This window comes from Phasianus colchicus, chromosome 4, assembly GCF_987193195.1.
Source record: "Phasianus colchicus chromosome 4, bPhaCol1.hap1.1, whole genome shotgun sequence".
NCBI classification, from domain to species: domain Eukaryota; kingdom Metazoa; phylum Chordata; class Aves; order Galliformes; family Phasianidae; genus Phasianus; species Phasianus colchicus.
Genome location: NC_143439.1, coordinates 27,999,797 through 28,012,846, shown reverse-complemented (window position 1 = coordinate 28,012,846; position 13,050 = coordinate 27,999,797). Strand labels below are relative to the sequence as shown.

General features: G+C 40.1%; 1 protein-coding gene across 1 annotated transcript in view; it reads right to left on the bottom strand.

Annotated features, from left to right (window-relative positions):
- The window catches only part of CDS1 (CDP-diacylglycerol synthase 1), a 287,455-nt gene extending 274,643 nt beyond the window's left edge, over positions 1 to 12,812 (bottom strand). The window contains exons 1-3 of the mRNA XM_090139027.1: positions 12,764 to 12,812; positions 10,363 to 10,443; positions 10,035 to 10,120 (exon numbers count right to left, since the gene is read on the bottom strand). The gene's annotated coding sequence lies outside the window, so the exon portion shown is untranslated. The remainder of the gene's footprint in view (positions 1 to 10,034; positions 10,121 to 10,362; positions 10,444 to 12,763) is intronic.
- Positions 12,813 to 13,050: the final 238 nt, after the last annotated feature.

The following is a 13,050-nucleotide window of genomic DNA, read 5'->3' as shown; positions in this document are numbered from 1 at the left end:
CTATTTGGTTCAATTCCCCTGACTTCAGTTCTCTTCTAGAAGGAGCCAACATAAATACTCAGGCAGAGTTGGACAATAATAATAATAATAAAAAAAAACATGTGTGATGGTGGGATTTATATATAGATACAGCATGGAAATAAATATATTTCTTAATAGCTAGATTTCTCAGAGGCCAGAAACAGACTGGGTGCATGCAAAAGGAAACTGTGAATGGTGTGTAGATTCATTACTTCGGCCATGTTTTCTTTTTGTCTGACCAAGCCCAGAAAACTGTGGAAAGACAGGCTAATTGATCTAGGAATCAGAGGGAGCGCACTAAAGTGCTCAAGATTAATCAGGAAATAGAACTAAGTAACTCTAATATTAACACACATCTGAAGAAGAGAAAGCCATGAAGAAGGACACTAATAATGCAGTACTTCCATTTATTTTTATCTCATTGTCTGTTTCGGAATGAAGCTGTTTTCACTCCAAAACTAAAGAAAGCAAGAGGACTAAGTCTTGGTTAATGAGGCTAATCACCAGGAGACGTCCTGTGAACTTGACAGAAGTTTTCTAATGTCTGTGAAAATTTGTGTTGGCTGAGCAGACAGAAATTCAAGTTCAGCATATTTATTTTGAAAAGGACTACAGAAAATGAAAGGAAGCGGGAGCAACATGAGTGAAGAGTACAGAATTTGACCCTACAGATTTAGAGAAATAAATTCTTTAAAGTGAATTGAAAGTAGCAAAGATGTCTCATACTAAAGACAATTCAGATTTAATCTATAGAATTTTTATCAAGTTATGTAAGAAAGTAATATGATCACTACTTTCAAATGTCCTACACAGTTGTAAAGAACAGTATAAGAAAAAAAATCTAGGCATACAATATTACACAGACAGCATACATTTTGCACGAACAGTAATAAGTTCCACATTCTCTACTCCAACTAGTCAATTGAACTTCACAGCAAACTTAATGTGTAAGACATCAACTTGGGCCTAAGAATGAGAGGACTGCATCCTGATGCTGAGATACAAGAACTTACATAGCATTGTTAAAGGAGAAACGTATTCCATACATACAGATAAATAAATCCAATCTGAAGACAGTGCACAAATCCCAGAACAGAAAAGGAGACACTTGGACAATATCCTTTACATTCTACACTTACATTTTTTAAATATTGCAGTACTTAGAAAGGCTTTTTAAGTATGACTACCACATGAGTAATTCTGAGTGTGATTCATTCTTACATGAAAGATTACACTATACATACCCTGGATCTAGAAATACTAGCTTTTGTTATGGCTGTTAATCTACTTGGTCTCACTAAAGAAACAGAACTTGCAGTCATGCTACCTGTCTGTATTTCTGTCCCTCCCCAACAGCTTTTCAACCCAAGAAGAAATTCAGACCAACTCTGATGGACTATCAGTGGTCTCGAAGACATAGAGCTCCCACTGCAGCCAAGTAGAAGAGACAGGGAGAGAACAAGCCCCTGTCAGGGCCTCAGGAGAGATCAAAGCCATGACATACACTCACCAGCAGGGACAGAAATGCTGTTGGACTCCTTTCAGAAAGTACACACAGAAGCACATTCTTGAGACAGACCCACACAGAGCCAGACTTTATCAGCTCCCCTGTTAAAAGCACTGCTTGTTCTACCCATGCAGCTCCTTACAGCAGTGACCCAAAATGACTTCCATACTCATAGTACCCTAGTTACAGTGAATTGGAGAGGTGATGAAGGAATCAAATCACTTTCGTGTAGGAAAGATAAACAGCTAGAGTAGTTTCCTTTGCACTATTAGCAAGCCCATTTGTATCACCACACACTCACTTAGTGCTTGATGCCAAGGACCTGCAAAAATGAAACTAGAATAATCCAGAAAAAAAAAAAAAAATCAGTGTGCATTCTGACTTTCAGATTGTGGAAGCAACCCAAGCACACGGCACTCACTTCACTTGGGTGTTAGGTGCCAGTGTCTCAATGGTAAGCAGAGGGCCATCAGGTTCACTGCCTACTGCTTTTGTACAAAATAGCTTAATACAGAATCATCTTAAGCATGCATTAATTATACTGCACAATGTTTACAATATGCAAACAAAAGTTGTCTTCTCTCCCACAGAGAGAGGCTGACCTCCACCCAGACAGACTCTGAGTCTCCAGCAAAGCTTTGCTGAAATCAGCAGAGCTCTGCAGAAAGATGGCAGTTCAGCTTGGACTGCAAGGCTGGGACTGAAACCCATGTGAAGGGACAAAGAAAAATAGTGCCTGTTTTAAAGTGTGTTTAAGTCCAAGCATTTACTGAATAATAAATTATTTGCTAAAATTCTAAGACGAACTGGAGCCTTATAATGATTTTTCTATTAATTCAATCATTCTTGATTGAAGAGTTCTTGATCTTAATTAATTGTTGTTGGCGTAATTATAAAATATATTCCATTTTATAATGAGTATAAAGTTCTGAAATATAAATTGAAGATCTTACATTTTTAATAGTTGTTTCTTAACCTTTGAGGGCATTTCGTTTTGTGTGGTCGATGAAGTTGGTGTGAGCTTTTTTTCGTTCAAATATAGGACATTATCTCAGATGTTATTGATCAGACAACAGGACAGATAGTGTTTGTGTTCTCCTTTTTCTCTGCAATGCTTCCATGCCATGAATACAGTTATTATAACATATCCCACTCTGGCACTCAGCTGACATACCATTTATGGTCTCCATTCACTCTGTTCTGCTCCTTTTCAGCTTATTTGATCTTATGTCATCTTTAATAAAGCAGCAGAACAACTGTCGTGCCACTCCAGAAGATGTCATCATCTCATTCCAAATAAGTATGTGCCACAGCTTTTTCTAAAAAGAATCCAGCAAAGCAGCAGAGTCAGCATAAACCGCTAGTCTAACAACAGCTGCATGCTAGAATCATAGAATTGCTCAGGTTGGAAAAGACTTTAAAGACCATTAAATCCAACCACAAAGAAGAAACATGATAGAACAGAACAGTTGATCTTGCTTCTGTGCCCAAATTGTTGGAATAACGCATTAGTGGAAAGCACTCAAATTGGCTTTCAGGATGCCTACTTGCATAACCTGCTTTGAGGAACTGCTTTAGTAGAGGGTTGGACTCAGTGATCTCCAGAGGTCCCTTCCAATCTCTATGATTCTGTGATATACCTGGAGAATATCATCCAAAACTGATCGTAAAGGGTGGGCCATAAAAGAAAAACCTGAAGTCTGTAATGACCACACTAAGGTTTTGAAAAGTTCTTTCTACTCTCCTTCCACAATGTTCCAGTAATTAACTCCTTCTGGCTTCACTGGGAGGCACCACACAACAGTTTAAGGATGTGGCCTTAATTCATGGAAATCCCCACTGCAATGTGAACACATCCCTGAAGGAACTGTTCTTCATTGAGGGTGAAAGGTTTCTAAGAACCATGAAATTAAATGAGGTATTAAAAAAAATAGAGTTAAATGTAGAACATGAATTAATGGGATTGTGATCTTAAAGAAATAGTGACTTTTTTTAGGGTAAGTGAGAAATAACAACAGCCATTTATTCCTGGAGCCTGTTTCTCTGGTATCCATCAGTCACCACAAAGCCAGTAATGCTAACTCTCACAGTGCTTCAGAAGTGGAGTTCCTTCAAGATGATAAATCCTATTCCTGAGATCCTTTCCCAAAACATACACTGTTCAAGAGGGCAGCTCTCCCCAATACAATCCCTGGGAGTTAAATTCAAGCTCACCTTCCCTTGAAGGTTCCCTGCAATCCATAAACTTGCTGCTTAATTGAAAAGTAATGAAGATATCCACGCTTAGCATTTCCCCCAAGACTGTTGACTGCTATAGCCAAGCTTTGTCCTAGACATGTGAAGAATGCTTAAAGTGCTCACATCCCTCGGGTGTTACCAGGCAGCTTTGTTTACTGGCTATCTGAAAAATGACTCTTATTTGTCAGAGGTGGCTGCATATTCTGAAGACCAGCCTGGTACTTAACTTGACTATTAAAAAATATTATGTATTCACCCTCCCTTCAGATCAGCTGGGAAGGATTTAGGTCTCAGCTCAACATGTGAGCTGAAAAATAAAATAAAAGATTTTTTTAAAAAGATCACATTTTATACAATCATATAGAAGAGAACAATGAACACAGCTCATTACCAGTTTTTGACAGGACTCAGTATGTCAGCAACGCAATCCACATGAGGATTATAATATTTTGCAGTGCAAGACACCAAAACCTGTCTTGCTGGCTTTGAAAGCGTGCTATCAGGAAGCACAAAGAAATAACACTCTCTGAGAAGATGCAAGGTAAAAAAAAAAAAACACCTTATAAGGAGGTGCTGGTAGCATCATCTCTGTAGCATAACTTCAGCGGGGCAAAGTCCCCATACTTCTTCCCCCAGAGCTCTGAAACCCCTGAAATGAGCCTGTCTAGATTTCACACCTCTCCTGTTGATCAGCTTCAATTTGAGCTCCAAGCATGGTGAAGAATAGCCATGGACAAGTTTTGAATACATGCTCCAGGATCCTTTAACCATTCTCATATATGAAGGAAATATAACTTTTTATAAATCTAATCCCCTCTCACCTATCCATTACACATATTCAGGGCAAGCACATAACACCTGTAACTCTCCCTTCCCAGACACTACTAAGCACACTTGCTGTTGCTTTCTTTGCACCTAGAATAACTCCCGACCAAGTGAACACTTTTTTAATGCCACCATTTCTCATTTACTTCATTTTCTTACTAATTTATATTAAGTGAACTGTCTTTTTAGCTCTGATGCTGTTTTCTGTCACAAACAGACAAGGAAATAGTCCATTGTTGGTCAGTAATAACAGAAAAAAAGTATAGATTTCCACAAAATGATTTCCTCCAGCCACAGAATTTTCAAGACTGCAACTAGTAATAATAATAGGAGATTGGAGGCATTTTCTTTTCATCCATGCACATCTCCTCTTGTCCATGAGAACAGTCACGAGTTTCCATTAGCCAAAGATACCAGAATACTGATGAGACTCTGGGAAGAGCTCTGTTCTTTATTGCAAGTTGGCAAGACTTGCTTTTCTGACTCTATCCCTTGCATGCTTAAACACCATTTGAAGTGGATGAAAAATACAGTTAAAGCAATTTCATCTTTGCAGAAAAGGGTATCACATGGGTGAATCAATACGCCTCAAAATATACATACAGAGATGAGACATAGGAAACCATCAGCTGCAAGAATTGAGGTTTTTCAGCCTGAGGAGGTTAAACTGAATGCATGACAGAACAGTCATAAGATTTAGTCATAAACATTTTGCTGCAGAGAGGAAAAGAATGACTTGTTCTCCACATTCAAACAGAGAAGCCAAGAAGGAGGGCCATAAGCTGCAGGCAGAGCAAAGCAAATTAGGTTTTATAAAAAATGCTTTCTAATGGGGAAGGTAATGAAAACCATGCAACGGACAGCCTGGAAAGGCTGTGAAGCCCCTGGAAAGGATGTAAAGGAACACCTTCAACCATTCATTGGACAGACGTCTGTCAGGAAGGACAGAAGTATCACTAAAACTTTTTCGGGGAGAGAGATGCTCCATAACATCCCTTCTGCTCTATTTTTCTACAGATTCTGCAGTTAGATTAGGAATGCAGCTGGGGCAAAAAAAAAAAAAAAAAAATCACAACAGTCAGAGGAAGAAGACCTCTACCTTCAGGTAGTGAAGGATCTTCCACATGCACTTGTGTCTCAGTACAGTGCTTGTTTTCAGACAGCGGAACAACACTAAAAATAAAGTCTAGCAAAGCCTGACATCAATACTACATCTTAAAGCTGAGAGCTGGCATTTATAGTTTCTCAGACGGTAATGACACAGCCATTTGCTCAGGTGTACACACTTTTGGGTTGTAAATAGCTCAGTGAAAGGACTGTCCCTAATTTTTTCCAGGCTTTTGTTTGTACACCACCTAGCACAACACTGCTGACTATGCCGAGGCCATAGTAAACTGCAATAGAAAAGTTAACTGTCAAGCTAAGAAAAGAGACAAGCATTTAAAGGAAGTTTATGTGACTGCTAGAAGCATTCATTTGGTAGAATCTACATTTAATGGTCTATATATTTAATTAAATTTAGTCTACTATTTCCTGAGGGAAATCACTGGTGGGAGATGACTAGGGACCCATAAGAAATCCTTTTTAGAGCTCTGAGTCAAAGAAACAGGTCAGGAGGAAAAAAAAAAAAATCTCCTCTACAGGAAATGTTTACTAAGACTTCTGTGGAGATGGAAGGACTCAGATTACTAGGCTTCCAGACCAAGGCTCAGTTAAGAAGCAAATTTTTAAAATGCTATGTAGGCAGAGCTGTCCGTAAGACTGTTTGGTTCAAGAAAGTTCAGAGGTTACTCTTGTGATACAGAAGGCTGAGGCTATCATGGAAATCATGATAAATGTGTTCTCCAATGTAGTGTCCTGAATGCCAGCACATTTTTTTGCTGAACATTATAGGGATACTTTGCCTACTGCATAATTGATTTTCCAGTAAAACTTAGCCTCCTTCCTGATTCCAATAGAAATCTGCGAACCATTTGCTTTGATTATCCAGCACTGGGCTAGGAAAGGGAGCGGATTGTGAAAGTGCAGCAGTGTTGCTGAGTACCAGAGCTTAGTATCTCTGCAAATATCTGTTGAACTGTGCACATGTATGTATATTCACATAAACAAGGATATTTGCAATGTCCAACAGGTCTCACAAATCACAATAATACTTAAGCAACTGAATATGTTTCCAGCATATATTCAAGTATTCAAACATGTTGGATTCAGCACAGAACTTTTCTTATTATCCCAAAAATTTCCTCTAATTTGAACAGAAACTACCAAAGCCTCCTGTCAACAAAGAACTAAGAAACTGTGCCATATATGTATTCACTTCTGAAACTTACAGAAGACGTAATTTGGAATAAGTCCTCAGGTAGGTCAAGACCACGCGTGCTCTCCATCTGCATAAGCACTGCGTACTGTACACAAAGCATCATCTGACAGTTAGACTAGATGATCTTAGAGGTCTTTTCCAACCCTAGCAATTCTATGATTAGCCTGTAATCAGATAATATATCATAAGTAAAGCCTCCTATGTAATGTATCCCACAAAATAGGTCATACCAACAAATGCCATCTCTTCTCCAACACAGTGCACTTAGGCTGTAGAATTTGATGCTGTTTAAGAGTGCTTTGGCCCAAGACTCCAATATACATTGTCATCCTGCTGACTCTTCCAGTCATAACAGGAATTCAGAGATAATGAACATAAAAAGGAAAGGTGCTAGGTGTCACATCAGCCTGCAAGCTGCTGGAGTTTTCTGCAAAGCATCAACAGCCAGCTGGCCACATCCTGTTCTTAGGTAAATGTTCCCATAGTCACATGAGCCCATGCTATCGTTTGACTGTTTCTAGATAAGTAAGGCTGTCCTGTTTCAGTGAAGAGAGAAAGTACTGGAAAAGCAAATATCTTTAAATGCTCTGCAAAGGCTTTCCTAGCACTACTAGCAGTGCACTGTTGGCAAGCGATGGGAGCATACTGCTGAAATGCAAATGCTTATTCCTCTGAGAATGGATCCAAGAACTACAACAATTAAAACACAGTCTACTGGAAGAAAACACCAGCCTCTAACACCAAAACTTCTAGAAGGGACATGGCAAGAACTTAAGGCACCTTTATCCTTCCAGTATCTGCTCAGCTCTCAGAGAGACCCACTCATGCTAATCTTTGCTATTTTCCAGAATATTCTGAACCAAAGCTATCTCACAGTGTAAAAGCCCATTACCACTTCCTTTCCTTTTCCCTCTGAAATAACCTGCTTTGCAATCACAATTTCCTTCAAAAGTCCACAACACGTAGGGGAAAAAAATATGAGTGCATGAATAGCAGGAATGTGTGGAGAAAGCAGGTAGAAGGGACCGCGTGCATCCAAGTGTCTAACCACTTGCCAGAGCCCTGTTGCAAAACAAGGTTTATCATATTGTAGTAGTGAGGGCATCGACTGCTTTAATTCAGAGGTATGCATCCAGGGGCTAAGGCCCTCTTGTCATTGATACACTTGACTGGCAGGCATGGATCTTCCCTGTCAAAATATCCAAGTGTTTAAGTAATGACTAGTGCCACTTGAGTGGAAAAAACTAGGCGAGCTGTCAATACAACGGGTGTCAGAAGCACATTGTTACTCATCCTAATCACAGTAATTGTACACAGGGAGAGGCAGGGAAGAAAAGGAAATGAATGCCTATCTGCTGGCAACAATGCAACTTCATTTAACCTTAACAGACCAGGCATTGATATCATTTCTTCCTGGCACTCTCTGCGATCCTGGTGTCAAAACAGCTTCTCATTTGCAATGTATGACAATTTCCTCACATCTGAAAAGACACTGCTGCAAGTCAATAGACTATAAATTGCACTTGGAAATGGGATCATCTTAACTAAAGCCTGCCTGCTTTCCCCAAGAGGCCGCAGCCTGCTCCCCCTCCTTTTAATAATTTGTATGTTTAGGTGTTTGGTCAATTTACTCTACACTTGTAATGTCTTATAGCCAAGACCATCAATCAGATTCGGTGTGACAAAAATATCCTGCTACAATATTACAGGTTATTAAAGGGATGATGGGAGAAGGCTGCATGCATTTACCGGGTCCCTTTTTTCTCATCTCAGGAAAGCTGTCACAGACCTGAGCTGGTGATTCATCTTCCCTTTGCTACCAACAGGTAGCGACCAGGAGTGGACTTGGATGAGTTGCTCTTGATTCTCAACTCTCATTCCTTTTCCAGCTACCCACTCCTCCCTGACATTTTTCCCCCTTCTAGGAGAAGGCATAGCACATTGGCCATTGCAAACACTACGTGGGTTATTGGTTCACAGCTTTCAAAATGCAAGCAAAGAGTCCCAGAAAAGTTCAGTTTCAGTTAAAGGTCTTCCATGAAGGGCCCATCGCAACCTGTGACATTGCATTTTTTGAGGCAGTCATATTCACACCAAAAACATTTTGCATCAAGTTCTAAAAGAAATGTCAAAATGCTCCCATTTGTATATTGTTTTCAAAAGTTTTAAAATAAATATTAAGTTAGAATACATACTATATTCTTATGTGTGTAAGAAATACATAAGTATTTTTAAGTATCAGGACTCACCATTTTTCCTGAGCTTTAAGTTGTAGGGCAAAACAGGGAGAAGTGGAAGAGCAGCAGCTGACTCCTCGGTTACATGGACTACAAACTGTCTGCACTAGGGTGTCTATTTATGACACTGCACATCACCACCAGAGCCACACATCAATCCCAAAATTGAAAAAGAAAGGGCTGAAATAAAGTAATAAGCACAAAGAACAACGGGAGGCCTGCATGCTGCCCTGGGATTTCTGCAAGTGACAGTCCAGGTCAGGAAAGGTCTGAAAGGATGCAGCAAGCAGCACACAGATGCTAGGAAGAGCTACATGATCTTTCTTCCTGTGTTTTCTTTAGTCGGAGAGTCACCCTGACTGCTTGTGATAATCCAGCAGTCTTTATAATTTAAACTAATAGTCTTCCACCAAGATTGCAGTACTTCTATCTTCTTTTGCAATAGAGGTAGTGTTGTATGCCTGATCCAGAACTCCAGCATGATATCCTCATGTTGGCAGATCAGACACACAGAGAATCTCTTGAAATAAACAGGTACTTACAGTCTGCACCACAACTGTGAAGCAATCATGAATGGGGACAGTGTCACCCTAACAATGAAATACATGACTGTATTCATGTAACTGTGCTCAGGAAAAAGAGAGTCACAGCCCAACTCACCTGCACACTGTGTGCTCAACAATACCTGTTATGTACATTGCTGAAATATGTATTTACAAACAGACTCAGATTCCACCCAATTTTCCCATGCTGTGCTATGTTCTGTTCCTCTTTATTACCTATGTAATGTGATCAGCAGATGGTACTGAAAAGCTCCCTGCTACTAAATGACAACAGGCTGTACCCAATGATGACTGAACTGCAGAAAGCTATGTGTGGTACTCACCTCCAGCCTTGCTCAGGACTGAGTCTTCAGCAGGACTTTTATTTAAAAGGTTTCTGTCACTCACAGAGGAACTTCTTGCTTTATACCTAGAAAACAAGCAAAGAAATCACAGACAAGTTTTTTCTGGTCCTTTCAATTCTAGATACACTACCTGTGAGGTAGCTGCTGATTTCTGTAAGGGAGTGGACACAACAATCCTTAGAATCCTTTTTCAAGAAGCAGATGCCTACCAATTGCAGTGAAATTACAGAATCATAAAATGGCTTAGGTTGGAAGGGAGTTTAAAAACTAGCTCCAACCCTCTTCTGTGGGCAGAATTGTCACCTACCAGCTCAGGCTGTCCAGAGTCCCATCCAACCCAGCCTTGAGCACCTCCACGGATGAGGCATCCACAGCTTTTCAGGGCAACCTGTTTGAAGTGAATATAAAAAAATCATGGAGCCCAATTCCAATGTCATTTCAGTGTGGAATCCTCTCAGTCTCAGGTGACTGTTATACTACATGTCCATTACTCAGATTCCTCCACAAGATGGCTTTGTTTGCACAAGAAACAAGGCACACAAGTCCACAGGACTCTCCCGAGGGCATTTACCTTCAAAAAGGTGTTTTGTTCGTGGGACAACAGCTGCAATCCATGCTGTGAGTTGGCCCTACAGGCAGCACCTGCAATACCCCTATTGCTGGCACACAGCACAGAATCCCTCCAAACCAGCAACTCATGTTTGTTTTTCACTTGTTATTGGTGACTAACGTCAGCAATGTTGTTGGGATGTTTGTTTAAGTGCAATTTCAAGCATGACTGATTTCGTATACTGTTTCTTAACAGAAAAGGTCACGGCCGTTTTGCTTTGCAGCCATTAAGGAGGAAATTCATAAGGCTCAAATCCTCAGTGCAAATTAATACACGGCTCAAAACAAACCATGAGCTCCACAGTTGGCTTTTTTTCAGTGCATTGCACTTCTGTGATTTAGGAAGCCCCACAGGGGATTGCAGGGCAACAGCATTGCCTTGAAAACTGAAAAGGAGGTGTACAAAATTAGTGGTGTTTTTTTTGTTTTTTTGTTTTGTTTTGTTTTTTCAGCAGTAGCCATTTTAAAAGCAAAACAGCATTCCCAATGTAACAGGCAGTCTCACTAATTTACTATTATCTTGTGTAGCAGAATTTGGACAGCAGCAGCCATGGCGTGAGTTACAGCAAGGCGTGCTGTAGGATGCTGTGATCTTTGCACAGCCAGCCCATTTTTTTTATATTGAACTTTGAACACACTGCAGTGCCTGTGCCTGTGGAGAGACGGCCCAGGAAACAGCTAGAATATTAAGTACCCCAATATATGTCTCCCAAAGGAGGCTGGTGCTAATATTATACATTGCAACAACATTGCCTGAATGGTTTATTAATGGTAGCAAAACAGAGTGAATACGACATACAATGATAATAACAATAAATGTTATTTATATGGTGCCTACCCGTGACAGCACTCTAGAGGCCTCACAAAAATACACTTAAAATGCTGGCATTGCAGTATTAAAATATGCCCAAAGCTTCAACGAATAAAATGGATGCGATGTTTAAAATGTGATTTACTTATACACTGTTCCCCTAGCAGCAAATAGACATTTTAGAGGGACAGACCAACATTTTTAAAAATGGCTGTCATTTCATCCGCCTGTGTGTTTGGAAGGCACCTTACAGCAATATGAACACGTTTTGAGCACAAGCCATCTGCAGTCAGGTTCCTTTTAGGACTCAGAGCAGATTCCAGGGCAAGAGAAGCTCCTGAAGCAACAAGATTGCATTATGTATGCATGCAATTATAACTGCAAGGTAAATAAAAGTGAACCTAGCTTTAAAATGTTGCTAGAGCAGGAGACAAGTGTGACACGACCCAGGGATACCTAACCACATCTGAAAGGTTTATTAAGAAACAGTAACAAGACTTTGACCAAGGCCCTATTTATCTGCTAAAATCCTTTCCTTATACACTTCATCACTGCAAAGCTAAGGGGAGCATCAGCTCATAGCTCTGCCTGAAGACTTCCCCCACTAAACACTCTCAATTATGCACCAAGACATCACGTATTGCTTCTCCTCATCTCCCCATGCCAAATACATTTAAAATGGAAAACACTGAGCACAAAGGGAGTGTGCACAGCATAACTCAGTGTCCCTGTGCCCAACAAATGCTATTTCACAGAAGCGTGCGTGTGTATTCATGCTGCCATCTTCAAGAACAACTATTCCAGTACCACAGAGAGCACACTTTGGGACAGATTGACTGTGCAGACACTTGGCTGCAAGGAAAGCAATCTAGTCTGAACTAAACCTCTGATAAAAAGAGTTATTTGCCGTTTGTTGTGGGTTAACCCTGGTATGCAGCCAAGCCCTTCACTGTTGCTCACTTGCTCCCCTCAGTGGTAAGGGGAAAAAGTGAGAAAACTTGTGAGCTGAGATAGTAAGAGGTATGGAATACTCCTTTGATCAGTTGGCATTCGCTGTTTCAGCTGTGCCAATCCCAAAATAGCTGAAACTTGGGTATCTTAACAACACTGTTTTGGTCACAGATCAAAAACACACTGCCAGAAGGGTGGCACAAAAGAAAAAAAAGATTCTATCACAGAGAAAATCAGTGCACTTTCAGATACTTTAAATGTACTTCAGTGTGTTGGGTTTTGGGGAGGCTTTCTTTGTTTGTTTTCCTAAAGGCAGTAAAAATCTGAGGTCACTTACAGGAAAAAGGCCTTGGACTCCATTGGAGAACCTGGCAAACAGGTGCAACCTGACAGTAAATAATAATTAAAAATAAATAATAATCAGCAAAGTTTTAGTTGATTCCAAGCAGTAGCATTTTAAAAACACCAAAGAATATTACCTGTTTTCTCTATAGAACACACAAATCATTACAGCAAAACCATCTTTAATCCCAGGGATTCTCTGTCACTATGTAAAGATCTACTGCTATCCCTCTCGATGCAATAAGCATGGCATCCTCTTTGACTGTGAACAATGAAAATTTC